Consider the following 22,055-nt stretch of genomic DNA (forward strand, 5'->3'; position numbering starts at 1 on the left):
AAATTAAAGAGCATTTATCACTCTCCTGTGACATTTGGTACCATACTGAAGTGTTATTTTCATGCCATCTGGACGTCTCATTTCATTTGTTAATGGAGGATTTGTCTTAATGTGACAGATGGGCAATTCACTACAAACACTAAACAATTTCAGAAAGCAGCATTGTGCATTCATTCCTCTAAAAATATGGCTGTGGAGTAAACCATAAACTTCAGAAGAATGAATAGATCTGATAGTGGTACTCAAAGCTGCTCACAGCTGTTCAAACATCTCTAGTTGCTTTGCTCCCTGTTTGAACAGACATGAAATATTATTCATCATTTAATTTCCTGTACATTCTGGGGGAACATTTCAGAAGGTAACAGCCAAAAATCACTTGCAGCCGGTGACTGCACACACTGCTTGCATTGTTTTATTAGTTTATTTATTTATCAATTAATAATTTAAAGGAATCGTTCACTTAAAATTTTTTAATTTGATACAAATTTACTCACCCCCAGGCTATCCAGGGTGTAGATGAATTTGTTTCTTCATCAGAACGGATTTGGAAAAATGTATCATTACAGCAGTGTCTTTCTCTCCTGATTCATATGAGATGACTTGTCCCTGGAGAAAGCAATATCAAGGATAGGGGATAGAGATTGAGATGTTTTTATCAGCTGTCTGGACTCTCATACTGACGGCACCCATTCACTGCAGATGATCCATTGGTGAGCGAGTGATGTAATGCTTTATTTCTTCAAATCTGTACTGATGAAGAAACAAACACATCTATATCTTGGATAGCCTGAGGAGGAGTAAATGTTCAGCAAATTTTAATTTTCCAGCTGAACTATTGCTTTAAATTCTCATGGTTTAATTGGAATTTGGGTGGTTATGAATAATCCACATTTCTAAAGCGACGATAATGGGTGCAATACTGGCCCAACTTAAACAACAACTGAACCGAGAGGTTAGGAATGATTTAGCTGTGATTCCCTAAAACGCACCCTTTCAAACCTCAATATGCAAACCTCTGCTTTTTGGTTCCATCATCCCACTTTTATGCGATTTTCATCCTCCCTCTCTCAGCCTCTCTTTACAAAAATAAGATTGCTTTCTTACTCATTTATCTGAAGCCCATCAACAGCCAAAGGCTAAGAAGTGCTTCCTCCAAAATAGATGCATAAGTGTTTTAAGATGTTGAGGGACAGATTGATGCTGTGCACAGCTAAATCTCATAATCTGATCTCATATACTGATCTGCAGAATGTTTCCAGAAAATATACAAATAATTTATTGTCAAATTGTGTGTTATTTTGCAAGCATTTTGAACTCATCTAATGGACCATTTTCTTTCCATCCGATCTTTTGGGCTATTTAAAGTGATCATACAAGGGGAACAATGATTACAAATTAAATCAGCCAACAAATAGTTTTTTCTGTAATTTATAATTCAGTGAAATTATGATGTCTGTTCATTCTTACTGCTGCTAAAGAGGGTCATTTCTTTCTTTTGTGCAACACACACACACACACACACACACACACAAAAAAGTCAATGGGGTCCAGTGCTGTTTTGGACCCCACCGACTTCAACTGTATGAAAAAATACTGTGATTTAGCAATCACTATTTCAGAAGAAAAATGCTATACATAATAGAACAACACTAATCTATCAAAGTTCACTACCTATCGAAGATCTATACTTGAGATTAAAAATAAATATATGAAGCAACATAAATACATGTGAGAAATATTAAGGAGAGCTCAAACTCAAATACTCGGATGGGGGTGTTTAAATGGGAAATCGTGGCATGTGACTGGATCTCACTGGTTTTTTTAATAGAAAGAAAGCACTGGTACAATAAAACTATTGGAGTTTCATTGTCACTTGGATTACCTTGAAGCCTGTGAAAGTTTTATTCAAGTGCGCTTAGTTTTAAGAAGTTTTAATGACCCCTTCTGATTGAGATAAACCCTCCTGGAGCAAATTCCTCAATGATAATGTCTTTGATTGTCATTGCTGGGTGGGATATCATGGGAGATTAGACTGACAGATAGGGCTCATAATATCTTTCATCCAATTAAAAGTCTACAAAAAGATTTTGGAAGTATTAAAGCGCCAGACTGATTCACACAACTCTAATACAAGGAACGTCAGACTGGATTTACCTTACGAATTGAATGATTACATTTAAAAACGAATGTGAATGTTTTACCACATGACATAGACCTGAAATTGGCAATCTTGCATTTCAATGTCTTTTATTTTGTTATAGCAAGAGTGGGTCAAAACAATCAACCAATGTATTTGTATAGGGGTGTTTAGGGGTCTTTTTTCCCTCCTGCTTACATTACGCGTGACCTTCACAGCATGCATGCATCACACGAGAGGTTGTGAAGTAATCAGAGGTGGACCATGGTGAGCATTTGTATTTAAAAAGTGTTTCATTTTCTGAAAATGCCTGAACGGTTTGCTAGAGAAGACACTTATTTGTCCGCTGGGGTCGTGTGGATTACTTTGAAGCTGCCTAAATATGGATTTTGAGTCTTTAAAAATGGTTTACATAAAGCCTGGTTCTCTTGCATTGGAGAATAATCCTGGAATGTTGTCCTCCAAAAGCTTAATTTCACTTCGGTTAAAGAAAGTAAGTCATATACATCTTGGATGGCCTGGGGGGGACATTTTTGAGTGAACTGTTCCTTTAAGGACATTTTTATTAGTATAAAATGTCATTTTACTTACTAGTCTGTCTGAATAGACTATTAGTAAATAGGTCCCATGGGGTAAATTATATAGCACTCGAACCTGGGCCAGTCACAAATTTAGAAAACTTATTGGTGATTAGTGGTAAAGCATGTTTATCATCCAGCGTCAGACAGAATAGGCTTTTTAACTAATGGTCATGAATATTTTTATAGTATCCACCATTTTCTTCAGACCCATGTGGCTTTTGCATGAATTATGGGAGTAATGAAAAGTTCTCTCTACGAATGCAATAATAAGCATTTTCAACTGGGTACAGTGAGGTGACATTATTTGACTTATCCTTCAATCTGCGGACATTAAAAGGAAATGTTAAAATGTAAAAAGCATTAACCAATTTCAACAGACTATGAAAAACCCCTAAAGCTTGATTCTATCTGCAGCCGTTTTAAAATATGACTCTACTAATATGTGTCTATATTATGTAACATGCATAATAACTTTTTAAAGAATCTGCCTGAAAACAAACCAGGAAAGAGACATGAAGATTTGGTAGAAAAATTAGAGATTCTTAGTATGTTCCAGTGAATTATTCATTAGAAATATTATAAATTAAATCAGGAGAGCAGACCACAAATGTGAGGTATTTGTTGTATTTTTCATACTGCAGGGCAATATAAAAGAAAAAAAAAAAAAATCAGGAGGAAGAGAATGCAGTGGACTGAAAATAACTCTTGCCAGATATGCATGTAGATATACCGTGTCACATTAAAGTACCAAGCGTTACATTATTCTCCCGCCATCTGAAAATAGAACATAAAGGAAAAAGCTCATTTAGTCAAACTGATGGATAAGGTTTTTTGTAGCACCACTTTATGATTTGAAATGATTTGTTTCAGTCTTCATGAGTGGAGCTTCCGCAAACCAGAAATGCTTTCTCATGAACCGCAAAATCGCATCTGCTGTCCTACAACAGAGCAATAACCAGGTAGTCACTCTTAAATGACAAAATTAAAGTCCGCTTGAACCAGAAGTTGCATACGACTTTTTGCCAGTGTTGTGACGTATTTCTGAGAGAAACGGAATACTAAATGAGGAAAAATAGTGGGCGTGGCTTTATTTTCCAACTAGCACTTGACTGGATCTAGAAAAGTAGTTAATGACAGATATCTCACAAACCCCATTTCGTGTTCTTTCCAATTTTTGAAGCATTCGCCTGTGAAGTGCTTCAAGCACACCCGTGACCTCTCTGTTATCCCTCCTTCATGGAAATGTAAAAATTCGAGCCATCTGGACCGTAACGAGGGAATTTTGGGGGAATGGGAAAAGTGTTTTGTGAGTGCCACAACCTAAAATGCACCTCCTCGCCATCGCTGTCAGTTCTCGCAAACACACATGCAGCCTGTCTACTGTCAGTTGGAGGGGTGTGGTTACGGATGCTAAGCAGACACCCAAACCGTCAAACCTACTTCATCAGGGAAGGTCCTCCAATGCAGAGGGGAGGGGCATTTTCAGATTTTGATTAAAGATTACGAAGCCAAACTTTTTTTGTGTGTGGATTGACTTGCATGGATGAATTGTTCACCACAAAATGATCAATTTAGGCAAACAAAGTAAAATGGTCAATTTTGATTTCACTTTAAGGTTGCGTTTTATATTTAAGTGAGTGAAGTGACATTCAGCCAAGTATGGTGACCCATACTCAGAATTTGTGCTCTGCATTTAACCCATCCGAAATGCACACACACAGAGCAGTGAACACACACACACACTGTGAGCACACACCCGGAGCAGTGGGCAGCCATTTATGCTGCGGCGCCCGGGGAGCAGTTGGGGGTTCGATGCCTTGCTCAAGGGCACCTAAGTCGTGGTATTGAAGGTGGAGAGAGAGCTGTTCGTGCACTACCCCCACCTACAATTCCGTCCGGCCCGAGACTAGAACTCACAACCCTTCGATTGGGAGTCCAACCCTCTAACCATTAGGCCACGACTTCCCACACGACTTACTTTTTTGAGCGGAAATGGTCTTAGATTTTAAAGAAGACATCTGGCTGTTGATGGGCAAAGGTAATAGTGGAAGCTATTATGCTCACTGTCGCTGTAGTCGATCTGTTATAAAACCCAATTTGGTGGGACAGATTGCACCGCTGGGACGAGCGACTGACCCCTGAGTCTTGTTTGGTTTGGTGTGTGTGTGGTTGAATGGAAACAGTGTCCTCTGCTGCAGCCTCATCACACACACACACACACACACACACACACACACACACACACACACGCGTACTTACACCACGCCCATTCATCATTCTCTTTCTGCCATGCACAGTTTCAGGACATTGAGAAAGTAGCGATTTGAGCCGTTGCGCACACACAGGTCACGGTCCTATTCAAGTGAATGGAAGCATGACCTGGCCTGCAAGAACATCAATTTACACGATACACAGCGCAAATGAAAACAGGACTGCTCAGAGTGAGGTGAGTCTGACTCCTGAGCTCCCGGCAGGGCAAGATGGAGCCGCTGCTAGTTTTGGTCGGAGGCTGATGTGGAACACGCCGTGACTGTACACGTCTCACTAATTTCTGTGTAATGTGCTGGTGACTTTATATACTGGTTGATGGAATAGCGTGCTGTGAGTGTGAATTAGTCATACAAGTGTTAGAAAATCTGGTAACATGAGGGCTTTTGATGGGCTGTCCAAATCTAAATGACTCTGAAGCATGTCAAAAATAATCATTATAAAGAACTACACAAGATATGTATAAACCATTAGCAGAAACCATAGCACTTCAGTGCATTTCCATGTCAGCCCAGTGGGTTTTCAATATGACCCACTGGTTATTAATAATGTGAATAATATAGAAATAGAAGAGTATAAAATTCTTCTACGTTGCGAATATGCAATGTTGGCTAAGATTATATATCGAAATACAGCTAAATTGATTACAATTTAAAATAAGTTTGAATAAAATTGTAATATATTTTACAATGTACACTATTTTTGTGATGTTAAAACTTTTAATCAGTGCTGAAAACAGCTTAATATTTTAGTGGAAACCCTGATACACTTTTCTTTCTTTTTTTTCAAGATTCTTTAAATAATAGAAAGTTGGAAAAGAAATACAAAGTTCTGCTATAAAGTTCTACCTCAATCATAACTCACATGGTGCAGCAGTTTCTTTTCACATTAGCAGCCAAATAGCTTCATGCTTAACTTTCACATACTCTCCTAGTGCTTGGTGTAGCAGTTGCAATGCGCTTCAGAAACCCTTCACCTTCCCCAGCTCCACCTGTATAGATCTGCTAATGGGTGAATTGATGTATGTTATATATGGGGGTTATTTCATTTATGTGCAGCAGCAGTATTCCTTACATGCTCACAGCAGCATGTATGTGGATGCTCTGCTGCAGCAACATAGCAGATTTATTCCACCAAGACCAAACACACTAAAGGGATAGTTCATCGAAAAATTAACATTTATCTGCTTACCCCCAGGGCATCCAAGATGTAGGTGACTTTGTTTCTTAGGTAGAACACAAAGTTTTTTAACTCAAACCATGATTTCCATTCAATTCCATCATATGACTGACAGACTGCAATGGTTTGAGTTAAAAATCTTTGTTTGTGTTCTACCTAAGAAACAAAGTCACCTACATCTTGGATGCCCTGGGGGTAAGCAGAAAAACATGTACTATCCCTTTAACATTGCCATGTATTTTTCCATGCTTTACTCTCAGAGAGTTGCCGTGACAAAACTGTATTCATTTTGAATATAAATCTTTTGTAACTTTATAATTTACTATAACTTTATTCCTGTAACTTTTAACTAATTTAATGCATGAATACAATTAATTTGCTAAATGAAAGTAGATTTCTTTTAAAAAAAGAAAAGAAACAAAAAAGAAACCTTACATCAAACTTTTAAACATAAATATGTATAGCATATTTAATATTAATATAACAATACTTTTCATTAGATAATTCTTTCTCAAGTATGTCTTGGTGCTCTGCAGGCACTTACTGAATTTTTTACCTACCCGTAGGCACTTATAAATGGTAGAAAACAGCTTTCAACGCAACTGGAATCTGACTGGCTTTAATGTAAGTATCTCCAGGTAGTCCTCTTCTATTTGTCTTGAGACGTCCAATCCTAAATCAGGGAATAGAGAGGATTTATAGGCCATCACAACCCCTCAGGTATCAACAGAGAACTACAGAGAAACATGCTTAAAATTACACTTATGTTTCTGCTCGTAACTTTCAAACCATGTGCTCTACAAATACAATTATTTGCCTTTATTGTTTTATGACTCATTTAACACACCTGGTGGTTTCAATTTGCGCCTGGCAAAACTGGCCGACATGTTCAAGTTTTTTGAATACTCAAAAAACTAATTTTAGGCGATACTCACCAAATTTGGCACAGATGATCTTCCAGACCAATCCTCATTAAGGATTGGTTCCATTCCTAACAAATGGCTTCACAAAAATGATGGCAAAGACTACGAACTTGAAGGAATGCCACTGGAAACAGTGTGGGTGCAGTGGTGTGGAAATGTGCGTCACTTTTGATATTTTTATTGTAGTCCATCTGCTGTTTTGAATTCAGAAAATGCTATATTTTTTCTTTAAAAAATGTACCATGCAAAGCACAATCTGCTGGTCATAAGGTCGTAAACTGCTTGGCCTAAAATTGTAGTTCTGGATACACTATTCTTCAGGCATGTTTATTTAGCTGTTCAGGCAGAGCTTGGCACATAACTGCTAACAAATTTTGCCAAGAGAATCCACATAAGATCATTAAAATATATATTTTTATAATAGAAAAACTATTGTTAAAAGGGCAAGGGAGGGAGACGGGTGTCAGTGTGCATAATAAAGACAAAATAATAAATCTTGAGGGCATGCTGAGTGTCACAGCGCAGAACTGTGAAATGTTTGCATGGTAAGACAAAGACACATGCAGTAAATGGGCCAGTTAGACAATAGAGTGAATGGGAGAATGCAAATGGATTTCAGTTGTTTCGGTTGTCCTCTAAGAAAAAAAAATGGTTTTAGGTTTTAGCTGCATTGTATTTCTAGACTCAATAAGGTCGGTGTCATTAACATTTGGTTAATTAAAATTTGTAAACTTTTTGACTAATTAAATCTGACTTTTGGACAACAAGCTCCCACGTGTATACTTTAATAGACCAATTATTTCATATTTTATTCCTTATCATAGCTGTGGAAAATATAGTGTGGGTTTCAGGCAAGAATAGACTATTTGGCTCTAACAACCTGACTGCTATCGTTCGTTCATTCTCTCGATTAAAACCCCTGATTGAATGTCATACCGTGTTGATCACAGTAATAAAACCTGATTGTAATCATGGTTTGGCTCTCTCTGAATAATCAACTGTATTCATGCAAAACCTACAGAGAGGGGTTTTTAACGCCGGCACTTGTGGGAGATTTGGTTATACCTCTTTAAAATCCCAGTGGGTAACCTGTCGGCCAGGTTTCGGCAATTAACAAAAGATTACGTGTTTTTGCAATTAGAGCTCTCTGATGTTTGACTGTAATCCTGTTGACTTGCATCAAGGGATGGATGAACTGACAGATGACATCTATAATCACCCTTTATGGATCTTTTAGGCTCAATTATTTTTCTCGATAATGGCCTCATCTACGTCCCATTGATGAAGCGTGTATGGTGAAAAAAACCTGTTTTTTGAAGAGAGGGAATTAACTGCTGCCGCTACAGAGACTCTGCAGTGGTGATGACCTAGATAGAGAGTAAAAAGAGAAGCAGAGAGAAGGAGGGGGGGGGGGGCGGTTATGGGATGGTAATTAATTGAATACTTTACTTTTTTTTTTGCATTAGGATTGCACTGTATAAGGTCCAAAATGCCTCGAATAACAACAAGACCTGAAATGCAAATTTAAACTTTCTTTTGTCACCAACGTATCAAAATCAGTTGGATGTCATACCACAGCACAGGTGGTTATATTGGTGTTTTTGTGGATTTATTTTGCCTTAAAGCTATAGTTTTCACTTTACACAGTCTAACAAGTCTGAAGCGCAGAAATAAAATGAATCGAGTAAATAAATGATATACCCCACCGTATATACCCCGAGACATCTGGACCGGTTTTTTGTTTTATGAAACAACCTAAATCTTTTATACACTATCAAATGGTGTGTAATACTATACCAGAGAAAGTAAGAGGAGAAGGAGATGGACCATAGAAAAATGAATAGGAGAGTATGGCTCAGAGTATGAATGCTATAGGAGTGAGTTGCAACCATAAGCTATTCAGTTTCATTAAAAATATGTTGTTCTAAACTGTAATTTGGTTAGAAAATATGATTTTAAAGTAAATAAAAAAAATGTCATTCTAACACAGGTTGTTTGCAAACGTCCTAATTATATAAAAAGTTATTAAAGATGAGAATTTGCCTGTAACACAATATAAACTGAAATAGCATGTATTGCTTACTTAATTCAGAGCTCAAAACGTTCTTTTATAAGAAACACTTCACAACAATCAGCAGCAGTTTCTGCCATAATCAAATCGCTCTGAAATAAAATGCCGAATAATACTGAAAGAACAAGTTCTGACATATAATAAATGACTTTTTTTTTGTCTGTATTTGATGAGCTGTTGTCAGTGATGTTTCACATGGTACTCACAGTTAGGAGCCCACGGAGCCCTTTGATGAATTGTCTGCAGATATATAGACATATTTTGAACTCATATAAGCTATTTTTGGTAACCAACTGGGAGAACATCTGGTGGAACAGAAACACATTAATTCTTTTAAAAAGAATCTAATGCAATACAGATCTGAATACCTAAATGAGTCTTCGCAGATCATTTAAAAAACAGCATCTGCTTAGAGTGCAGAAATGTGGAATAAACTAGAAATGCAGAAACATTTCTGGGCTAAAGATAACATATCACAAAGAAATGTAGGTTAGAGGACCAGATAGCATCCAACAACCCTATCTAAACAACCACAATACAGTACGTGAGAAGTGAACTGAATAACTCATTACTTATCTAATTATCTCTGTAGGCTTGTTTAATTCTGAACAACATGAGATATTTTACAACAGGAGAGTGTGAACTGAGCATATGCCCGGGTTAATTAACCTTGTTTAAAGTTGCGTTTACTATTTTACATCAGCTAGTTTTAAAGCGTGAACCATGAGGAGTCACAATGTCTTTCTGCCACCTGACAACACTGCTACTTGATCATTTTAATTTTTGTGTTATCAGTTGATTTACAGTAATCCAGTGCCCACTAACGGCACCGAAGACCCAAGTAGCATTTTTCAAATGTAAATATACTTCCTAGTAGTGCTGTGTTAGCACTTTACATACTGTACATTTAAATATTTTCCTGTTTGTTTCTCGAGCCTTTTTAAGGGGGATTCACAATCATAAAATGAGATGCAACCAAATATGCATTAGATGATGGCAAAGGCAATTTATATGCAAAAATAAGGGAAATTACCATTATTCATGCATAAACGAAGGTTAATATAGGCCATTACCACATCCAGAAGTCACATATGGCTGGAGATATGAACAGGTGTCACACATGCAAAAGCTTGGTCCACTTCCCAATCTCATCCAGTCTCCTCCCATTTTCCAATATCTTCTAATATCGCTCAATATTTTCCAACAATGTCTTGCCATAACCAGGCCATCATTCTCAAAGGGGTTCTCGACTGGGACAATTCGATTGTCCCTACTAGGCTGTTTTGACATACATTCCAAACGATTGGTTGAGGGTCTGTATTAAAGCACTGTGTTGGGTCACTCGTGGGATTCACCCATAATCCAGTCCAGACTGAGACTGACAGAAAATCACTGTAATCCAACAGCTTTGTGGCTAGGTTTAGAAAATGGTCTTAAGTGGCCTCTCTTCTTTTCTTTCAGAGCCGACAAAATGGTTGTGAAAAAAATACAAGCAGATTGCATCCGCTGGCCCTGACACCGTACTATGTGTGATTGGACCCTTGCCACACATGTAATTGCTTGTAAAGGGAAAACCAGTAGCTTTTGGATGAGTATTTTATGTGTACATCAAAGTGAGGGTAAAACACGATTAATGCAACGCTACAAAATCACAACACATGTTGTTTCAGAGTCTGCAGGGATTTTAGTTGCCAATTGTTCTCTAATTGCTCATAATGTATCCTGTGGCACGTTCAGATATTGAGCTTCCACATTAAGTGGATCAACTTCCCCCCATGAAAAAGAGCAGCAGAGGAAGTTACTGCGATCCCCCAATTACCGCCAGACTGCCATCCTGTTACATGCATCAGTTTCAGTGGGTTATTTTAACCTCTGCTCCAGCTCATGTCCTCCGGCCTGGCGTCCTTTCAAAATCAGTCCTGCTCTGTGTGAAAGTGACAAAGAGTGACAGCTCTGGAGTGATAAGACTGTTTAGGTGTCTTTTCCATGCATACCATGGCCTAATGCAAACACAAACAACTGGTCCTGGAAGCCAGGCGTACAATGGTGCCTTCGCGTTATTGACTGGGACAAACAACATTCTCTCCAAGCTTTGTGACCTCACATCTGGAAGTCTATGTTGGGGCTGGCATCAACCTCAAGCACAGTGTTTAGAGAATGAGGTCAAGCACCATGACATGAACAGCATGTCTCAAATCCAGCTGTCAGATCTGTCATCTTCCACTCACATGCACATGCACATGCACACACATCATTAGAGATCTTTTCAAATTTAAAGTCTTACATGAACAAGTCTGAATATGAACCATTATGGCATTAGGCTAAGAAGATGTTTCTGAATTGATCATCCAATAATAAAAGTGCTATGGGACACAATAGTAGTGTGGATTTATCAGTGAGTCTTTACATGATTCATGTTCAAAAACACTGATTCATTCGGGAACAAAACATTGTTGTGTTTATGAAAGAATCACTGAATCATTCACTCAGCCAATTCACTCAAAAACACTACTTTGTTCTGGAATAAAACAAGACAAGTAATTAAATCATTTACTCAGTTGATTCGTTAAAAAACAGTGATTGATTCAAGAACAGCAATACTGTGTTAATGGGAAAAAAATAAACTGATATCTTTGAGGCCTTATGAAAACAGTAGCATATAAAAAGCTACAGTGCTTAAACTTACAGCTATGCTATTGCTTTATCACACCAAGGGGGGTTTTACAGAAAGCCATTTCTAAAAAAAACATTGCTATTAATGACTTAGCTCTTAGTCTCGTTTATAGCTCCTGAAGCATGATTACAAGGCATTTTCTCATGGATCAAAGCCTTGGAGCAAATCAATGAGAATCAATTCAACCCCGCCTTTCCCCAGCATTCAACTTTTTACAGACAATTAATTCCACAGACGTCGAATCTCTACAGAGGCACTTAGCATTCTCCGCTCACATTGACTTCCTTTTAAAATTACAGGATGCATGACACTGGATCTTTAAAAATCCACAGGGTGCAAAAAGACTCCTACCGTCTAAACTGTAGCCGTAGAATTAGAGGATGCAAAAACTTAAACGGTTCATAAAATCAAGATTTCTTAGATCTTTGCGATTTTAAAGAGCAAGAGATTCGAAATCAACAAGGTCGCTTGCAAAGCAAAATTATGTTAGGTCCAGCCCTCGCCTTTAGGTACCCAAGCAATAGTTAAAATTGCAGCTGTGTCTCTCCAATCTTGGAAAAAGAGTAAGGCGAAACTTGAATATGAACCAGAAGGGCTCTGATGTGAAGGGCTAGAGGATAAATTGAGGACAAGCCAGTCAGCTTCTTAAAATGCAACACTCATGATTATTTTCTGAGGCAGCCGCACAGATTGTATCCCTTAGTACACTGGCGCTCTATGTGGAAGACCTTTATCTGGGCTGATGTACTGAGTCTGTACTGCTTGTTTACACATTCAGGGCCTTGTGTTTGCCCGCACACTGTGAGGAAAGTTCCACTCCATTAATCTGTGTAGACTGACATAAGCGTCAACTGGCTTCTTGTTGAAATTCAAATGAGCCTAGAGCTACTCTGAACATCAGGGGCAGCGAGAGCGAGGGAATGGGAGGCTTGCAGCCATCGATCTGAATAAAAGAAAGAGTTGAGAAAAGAAAAATATTGGGAAAATGTCACTTTTTATCAGAACGACTTCATAAAGTTCCCTCAAAATGATCCGCCGTTTGGCAATTAGCACTGCAGTAGAGGAAATAGTGCACAAAGATAAAAGAAAATGAAATGTGAAATATTTCAAGCCGTGTTATAGTAGCACATCTAGTTTTCTTGATTCATTTTATTGAAGAAAAGTGTATTTATGACTGCATGTCATTTTCATAACATGCATGTTCAAGCGCAGTGTATTTATTAATACCTTTTGAAGCGGCTTGCAACAAAGCTGTATACCAGGAAAATGAAATTATCCATTATCACTCTTTTTCTTTTTCGTACGTGGCGCTACTGTGCAGGGCAAATTGCTCAAATTATTCCCACTTGTATGCTTTTACTTTTAAAGTGAAAAGGATTTGGCTTCTAAATCAATAATAATTTAGCCCAGTGAAAAGAAAACCCATCTGCCTCTAACCGAAGCCTAAACACGTTCAGGGGCTGCTATATGGTCGAGAAAAGCAGAGATTCCTTAGCGTCATATAGATACGCTGAATGCAATCTCAATGCTTCGCGAAGACGAGTCTCTTGAGATTGCTTATATCTTATTCAAGACTGCAAATTCAAAAACTCCTTCAGAACACATTTCCATTAATTTCTCCTGTGGCCATGTTTACAGTGAAAGTGCTGCGCTGGCTTTTGGCCGGTCTCTGAGGGATTTGACTGAATTTCGCTTCATGTTCATACACCCAGAAGCAGCATTCGAGCTGGAGGCACGCATCAATAACAATACACGACTTTGTATCGCTGTTGTGTCTTAAAAGTAATGTGCTCCAACTCTACATCGATTATTTGCTGCATTGCCTTTATGAAAGACTCCAGCTACTTTGGAACTTAATTATCCTTGGTGGATGGCGAGCATCAGCATACCCTCTTTCTTGTTTGACGCTTAACAGTGGGACAGTTTGCATGGGCAATAATTTACGCGATCATTACGTGGACTAAATTTCCAATCCAATTTGCTTTATCTGCTCGTTTGTTCCCTTCTTCTGCAGTGTTTTGTTTAGGGACACGCTGAAGAGATACAGGCTGAATTGTTGCAGTTTGTGATTAATGTGGCCTATCAAAATGTTAATTGAAGCGAAATTGGACTGTGCTGCTCGTGTTTGGATTATCTGTTTGCATTGAGTTGGTTTTTTAATTTAATCTTCTTTTAATTTGAATCTGAAGCTTCGTGAAATCCATCTGTGTAATTACAATTAAATGTAATTTTGTGCTTTATGTGATAACATAAAGCACAAAATTTGGGGTTAGTGTGATCAAGCTTTTATTGTTGTTATCTACATCCTACAATAACCAGATAGCTGATAAACAACTGGGAGATACTAAGATATGAAATATCTTAAAAAAACAGAATGTCTAGTGAATGTTTAGGCCTAAATTTTATATAAATATTTTGGTTTATTATTTATGCCTTAAGCTAAGTGTCTAGTACTGTTTAGGGTTTAGCAGATTATGTCCTAATATCTGTGCAGACCTGATTTGCAGAATCCTTCTGGTCATATGCAATTTGAAAAGTCATCATGGAATACAAATAATGCCTATGGGACCATTGTTCATAAGTCATTCTTCTTTTCATTATTAACCTTGAGATAATGCTGCACACCCACGAGACTATTGCTGTTACTAAAAAATCCCGAGTCTGCTTGATATCCTCTCTCACCAATAACTGTGGAGTATAACACAGATGGTTCACAGGTAAAATCATCTCATCTGATCCTGCTGGAGAGGCAGCATGTAATTATGAGGAAGCTTCCAGGCAGGTCTGTCCCTTCCCCCTTTTCTGCACAGGGGAGAGATAATTACTGGACCTGCTTTTCAAGGACAAACAGTGAAGTACTGTCACCGACGACTGAGCTCTTCACGTCTAGAGCGAGATGGCACAAAGATTTTCTCCCGGAACTCCCGGTTCCCCCCGTCTGGTCTTCTGTTCTCATTAATCCACACATATACCATTTATCATCATTAGCATCCCACTCAAGGGCCACGATCATCCTGTTTTAGGCCCTTCTCTGCCTCCTGAGCAGCGGTTTAGCTCGCTGCTTCCCTTCCTGAAGAGAAGTGAGGTTGATTGTCAGCTTTGAACATTTCATTCATTGTACATTTATGCAGTTTAAAGGGTTAGTTCACCGAAAAATGCAAATTCTGTCATTAATAACTCACCCTCATGTCGTTCCAAACCCGTAAGACCTCAGTTCATATTCGGAACACAGTTTAAGATATTTTAGATTTAGTCCAAGAGCTCGCAGTCCCTCCATTGAAACTGTGTGTACGGTATACTGTCCATGTCAAGAAAGGTAATAAAACATCTTCAAAGTAGTCCATGTGACATCAGAGGGTCAGTTAGAATTTTTTGGAGCATCGAAAATACATTTTGGTATTTTCATAAAATTTTATGTATAAATTTTTATGTATAAAATTTTGGTTAAAAAAATAAGTGAACTACTTTCGTCCATACAGTGAAAGACAATATGATCCAAACTTTTGGACCCCATTGACTTTCATTGTATATAAACAAAAAGAGTTCTCCACATTGTCTTCATAGTTAAAAATACATTTCAAACCGAATCATTGTCAGTAGACCGACAGAAACTCCGCATCAAAGCCTGGATGAAAGATTTCCAATCAAAAGAACATTTGATGGTTCTCAGGTGGGATGGTTTTGATAGGATGTTTTCTAAAAATGGACGTCTTTTATGCTTGGTTTTACTGCCAAATCCTGGCTCTGTGATCCATCACAATGTAATATATCTGTCCTAATCCAGCATGGGCTCTTTGTGTTCTTTCTGTAATCTTCTCCACAGAAAAACTATTAAAGCACCCAAAGCTTGTATGATTCCATAATTCCTTCTGTCCCACTAACTCTGCTGACAACTAGAAATGCATCTATTTAGGGAACAAGAGGAAGGGAGAAAAGAGGAAGAGAAGAAGTAGAGAAAAGTATGCCAGTAATTGAAATAAACTAGCACTGAATAAATGGTGGAAAGAGTTCATTCCAATAGAGGGCAAAGTAATTAGAGGAAGGTGATGTATTTTCACTAAACGATCCTTCTAATGTGAAGCAATGGGAGTAGTTTGGTTTTGTGGGGTGAAAGAGGGTGATTTTAATAACGCTTAAAGTATTGAATGATGGCTATGTGGACCTGAGTGTGCTGATATAATACAATTTGAGAACCTGTTTTAATTAGACTATATACTTATGCCTTTGAATGATGTCTCATGGAGCAGTTTATACTGTGACTCATACGGAAAAAAAAATCAAGTTTCTTTTCAGGCCGGAAAAACCTGCATGCAAAGCTAGAATTAAGTTAGCTCAGGAAAGACACAAAGCCCTTGGTTTCTCAAAAGCACATTATGGAAAGAAACATGCTCGGCCCCAAGTGTCCTCAATGTTTAAGGTGGCTCTAAACATTATTTTTGTCATGCGGCTGAGCTGCTTGGAGCAGCAGGTAAAGCAGGTTAAGCTTTTTAGAGGAAAAGAGTAATGCAGAAGTACCCCTCAAGAGACAAAGAGACAACGGTGAGGGCACTGCAAATGAGAGAAGATTATTGCTCTGGGAGCACAAAACACCATCATGGCTTTGCCTTCTTGGTCTCTTGGTATATATATATTTGGAATCCAATATAGTCAATCAGTTGACTCTTAGATTCTATCATCAAGAAAGTTAATAGAAAGAAAACGTCTAGCTTTTCACTGAGAGAGATGAATATGATGTAACAGATGATGATGATGATGGCCATGTATTAAAGTGATGTGCCAATTGCTAAATCATTACTTTAATTAAATATTCACTCATTAAAGTCACCATCTGACTCACTTATTTAACCATTTGTTCAGAAACGTTGATTCACTCCACGTTTTTTGTGTTTTAAAAGTTAATAGAGTCATTGAATCATTTACTCAAGCGATTCAAAAAATGTATTGTGTAAATTGGTAGAGCTTCTGTGAATAAAAATGAATGGAGTTCCAGTAACACCTTCCCTTTTTATTAATGTTGCTTTCAAACCAACTTTGAGAAAAATCACAATGCCATTGTTATTATGACCTAAGCCCATAACGATTTCACAAACAAAATCTCCATTAATGGCTTGATCGCAAATGGATCAAACATCACTGAACACCCTCACATCTTATATTCAGTGCACTTATCTGCCGCGAAATCATTACAGCTCTTGTTCTTGTAGCATTAGGGCTGATATGGCTTTTGTAATGACTCTCTTCCAATTAAACAAAGCACAAGAGCAGTGGGCTGAAAAAGCGATTGCTCTCACTTAAAAGCGATTTGCGCGGCATACATCATTATTAGTGGCCCATAAAAGTCATACAGATTGAAATCACGGTCACGTCTGAACGAAAATAATATTTCCGATGGCTATAATTTATGGTATCACAGAGTCATGATGGTTGTGTGGGGTTAATTAGAAACAGGGATGAGCCATCAAACAACAGTCATCTAGGATGTGTAATTAAGTCTCTCGTTCAAGTGCAAATGACTATTCAATCTCCGTTCGATCCTCAATGTCATATTCAGTGATTCTGCATCACCAAAATTAAATCATCTTAAATAAATACTTTTAATGCAAATGCTTTTAGACCTGAGGCACATATGAAGCTACAGAAAGTGTATGCTACTGTATATATATACAGACATGTTAATAGGATTTTTTTTTTTCGCTTGGGGTTTTTGATGGGATTTGCAACGTTACATGGAGCATCACAATAGCAAGCTATCTTGAAGAGGACATTCTGAATGATTCATAACCGTGCTCTTGACCCTGTTCTTTTCAATGACCTATTACAACATCATGCAGTCATTTACTGCAGCTAAAAATCTCCACACATACATATCAAAAGACATTTGTGCAATTACTCCCTCGCCAAGGGCTTTGGGCTGTTTAAAATGCTCTCTGTGCTTCCCCAAAAACACACTGTGCTAGAAGAAGGGCACAATGTATTACAAGAGGCCATTAAAAATGTCCGGCTCCTCCTTTCTCTTGCACACCAAGGACAGATCCAAAATCTTTAGGTAGGAACAGAATTATATTCCTGTCCCGAACCTTAGCATGTCCTCCAGGTAGCCTGGACTTGACATGCTCTGCACACTAAGCAACAGAAAGCCATCTGGATCAACGCCCACACAGCCCCTTGGCCCTTAATTTCTGCCAATCATGAGGGTCCCCTTCAGACCGCTTCACTCAGTAGGTGGAGGAGATGCGCTACAATTCTGGGGAAATGATTTTAGTTTTACATGAGCATATGATGCTGAAAGCACATACTCTGACCTGGAATTTGTTTATTTGGTAACATTTTAATGACTCTTACGAACCAGTTCTTTTAAGTGAATCAAACACATACAATCCAACCAGTGTAGTCTGCTTACAAACAGCCGGTCCTTTTAATGATTTGTTTTTGAACATGGAATTCTCGCAAACAAAAGTTACCGTTTGATACAGTCAGTTAGAAATAAAAAATAGATGATTCTGTCAGAACATGGCTACTGAATCAACATCATGTTATCAATACTTTTGGGGACTTGTTACTTTGAAGCTGCCCACAACCCTCATGTTCTCTCATATTATTTCACTATTTCTGTTCATTTTTTTCCTAACAAGTTCATTGCTTAATTTGTCATCTTTACATTTGGCCTTTGTGTTTGAAAGAACAGGAATTTGGACACACATATACAGCTCCTGTATGTTTCCTTTAACAAAGGAAACAACTGTGCTTTCATAAAATAAAAAATAAAATAAAAAAATAAGACCCCTAAAGATTTTGGCTACATGAATTTGGGTCACGACTCATACATAGCAAAAACACTGTATTAAAGTATTGTGCCATTTATATCACATAATCTTAAAGGTTATTAAATTGCTCCCTTATTAAAGTCACTATAAAGCCTAAGTAAAATTATTAAACATCCATGGGCAATATTTGTTATTGATTTCTCATGAGTGTTTCAGCTGTATAGAAACAAAATATGAAAAATAGTGTAGAAGAATAAAAAGCGACTCAGCAGTCTGAAATTAAACAAGAAATTCTTTCTTGTTTAATCTAAATCAAATGAATCAAAATTGATAGCCAAGTTTGATAACTTCTATACTTTGAAAATGAAAAACATTCAGATTGTACAAGCTGATACCAAGAAAGAAAAATGCATGGCATTTGAGTAAGACTTTTTCTCATATGACTATTCAATCGAAAAATGCCAGCCATAATCTCACATTTGGCAGCTTCTGAGATCGTAAGACACTGAACTGAGGGAGAAGCCCCATTACAAAGGCCAGTGTCTGGCTTCAGGTGAACGGATAGAGAGGAAAAACAGAGCAGATGAGCTGAAGAATGGAAGAATGCAGCTTTGTGGTCCAAATAAACTCTAAAGTATGTAAGGTTTCAGATTGGTTCCTCCATGTCTAATATTTTTTCCATTAATTTAATCCATCAAAATTTGTTAGCTTCAATGTCCTGAAGCTAAAATAAAAATGCAGTTATCATAAATGAAATTAAGTTAAGATTATTGCTTCTTTTTTATTCTAAATCAAATGAATCAAATGTGATAGCCAATTTGATAACTTCTATTTTTGGAAAATTAAAAACATTGATATCAAAAAAAAAAAAAAAAACCATGGGATTTAAGTAAGACTTTTTCTCTTACTGTCTACTTGATGCTTTCAGTATAACCTGCAATCATTACAGCTCTTGTTCTTGTAGCATTAGGGCTGATATGGCTTTTGTAATGACTCTCTTTCAATTAAACAAAGCACAAGAGCAGTGGGCTGAAAAAGTGGTTGCCCTCACTTCAAACTGATTTGTTTGGCATACATCATTATTAGTGGCCCATAAAAGTCATGCAGATTGAAATCACGGTCACATCTGAGCAAAAATAATATTTCCGATGTCTATAATTCATGAGATCTCCGAGTCACGATGATTGTGTGGGGTTAATTAGAAACAGGGATAAGCCTTCAACAGTCATCTAGAGGATGTGTAATCAAGTTCCTTTGTTTAAGTGCAATTGACTATTCAGTCTCTTTTGAATATTAAATCTGGTATTCAGTGATTTTGCATCAGCGAAATTAAATATTTATAATAAATACTTTTCACCATGATGCTTTTGAGAGGCATGTGAAGGTACAAAAAGCATGTACGTCATATTTATGGGGGATTTTATTCAGTCTGGGATTTTTGGTGGGATATGCAATGTTCCATGGAGGCATCACAATAGCAGGCCTCATCTCGAAGAGGACATTGTGAATTATTCATAACCGTGCTCTTGACCCTGTACTTTTCACCGACATATTACAAAATTGTGTAGTCATTTATTGCCGCCAAAAATCTCCACAAATGCATATTAAAACACATTTGGGCAATTACTCCCTCGTCTAGGGCTCCAGGCTGTTTAAAATGCTCTCTGTGCTTCCCCAAAACACACTGTGCTGGAACTGGAAGGAAGGCAGAATGCATTACAAGAGGCCATTAAATATGTCCAGCTTTTTTTCCTACGCACAACAGGGTCCGAAATCTTCAAGAAGGAACGAGTTGATATTCCTGTCCTGAGACCTGAGCATGTACAGTACTCTCTGTGCAAACAGATGCCATCTAGATTGACAGCCACACAGACCCTCGGCCCTTCATTTCTGCCAGTCCCCTCCAGACCTGCTCCATCAGTGGATGAAGGAGACACACTATAGGGGACAGAATGTTAGTTTTTGCGAAAAGAAATTGGAAGAGGGGGATTCTACTAAAAATGCTTGAGTACAGCACATCAAGGGACTCAGCAGCCAACGCAGTGAACCGGACGCTGAGATTGTCTCATGACATAGTTGATTACACACAAACTGTTTGTCAGCAATTTTTAGACAAGCTCGGCTACAAAGCTGTCAACTCCCCCGAGGAGCTGAAAACATTGCTTTCTCTGAGAGGACAAAACCTTCAGATCGTTCTTTTGCAATAAAAACAGTCATGCACATGGATATCTATCAATTTATATAATAGACAGAGTGCTACACTTATCACAAAGATATTCAATATTCTTGTCATTACCTTAACAGCAAATGTGAATATTCTGAAATTATGAAGCTCACATTTTTAAGTTACACATACTAATATAAAATAGGTTCAAACATTCTGACATTCATCTTTTTTATTCAGTAATTACCTATATGCAATACAAACAGGATATAGCACCATAAAGAACATTAGAAAAAGACAAAAACTATACATTTATGAGTAAATATTGCAGAGTAAGCAACGATAAAGATAATATTTACAAGCAGATGTTTATTTATGTTGTTAGTGTTGGTTTGGCAAAAGTTTGGATGTCTATTATTTTATTTGATTTATTTTTAAACTTTCATTACATGCAGGAGAAATTACACCCCCTTGTGGTCTTGAACAATACAGTAGCTAATCATGACTAGTTTTTTTGCTAATAATATGCAGGCCGGCATTTTTAAATGCTTAAGCAAAGAGCTCTAATTTATCAAATTTTGACGGAGAACAACACAATTATATGCAACACTACCCACAGTGCTTTTAACATATTTTCAACAACTGGCATATTCCCTTCAGCATCTGTCCAATAAAAAACAAACGCCTCTGTAAGAGAAACCAAAATGAAAATGTAAACATAAATAAAAGACGCTTATTATTTGGAATACTGTCGGTCTCTTTTCATCCCGGGTTGTTCTAAAGTCAGCTAGTCTGCTATGCGGCTTCTGATCTCAAATCCAGGAAGCTGTTTGGTGTAATGTACGGCCCACTGTTTTCCAGCCCTTCCTCTTCCACACAAACTCTTTTAAATGACAGAAAATAAAGTCAGCTGTCTCGTCTGGAGGCGCTGATCCAAATCCGGCAGAGGAACAACCTTGACCAGCCCAAGACCCAAATGTTCCTGACTCACGCATGGACCATCAGAGACACCGCTCAGACAGTTCTCATATTCATGTCCATGTAGGTGAAGTCTGGATTATTAAGATGGGAAAATTTGGCTGTAAGCCTAACAAGCTTTTACCCATCAATAATATGTCATGTTGACTCGATAGAAAGCATAATATTTAGCTATACTTTACTGAACACGATGGGAAATTATGAACAACTAAAACATTTTTTTAATTGTAGGTCTTCCTGCTAGTTCATTAAATCTGGCTAGAGTATACAAGGTCTTTCAGAGTATGTCATAAGTCTGTTTACACAGTGCAATCGC

This window comes from Carassius auratus, chromosome 50, assembly GCF_003368295.1.
Source record: "Carassius auratus strain Wakin chromosome 50, ASM336829v1, whole genome shotgun sequence".
In the NCBI taxonomy this organism is placed as follows: Eukaryota; Metazoa; Chordata; class Actinopteri; order Cypriniformes; family Cyprinidae; genus Carassius; species Carassius auratus.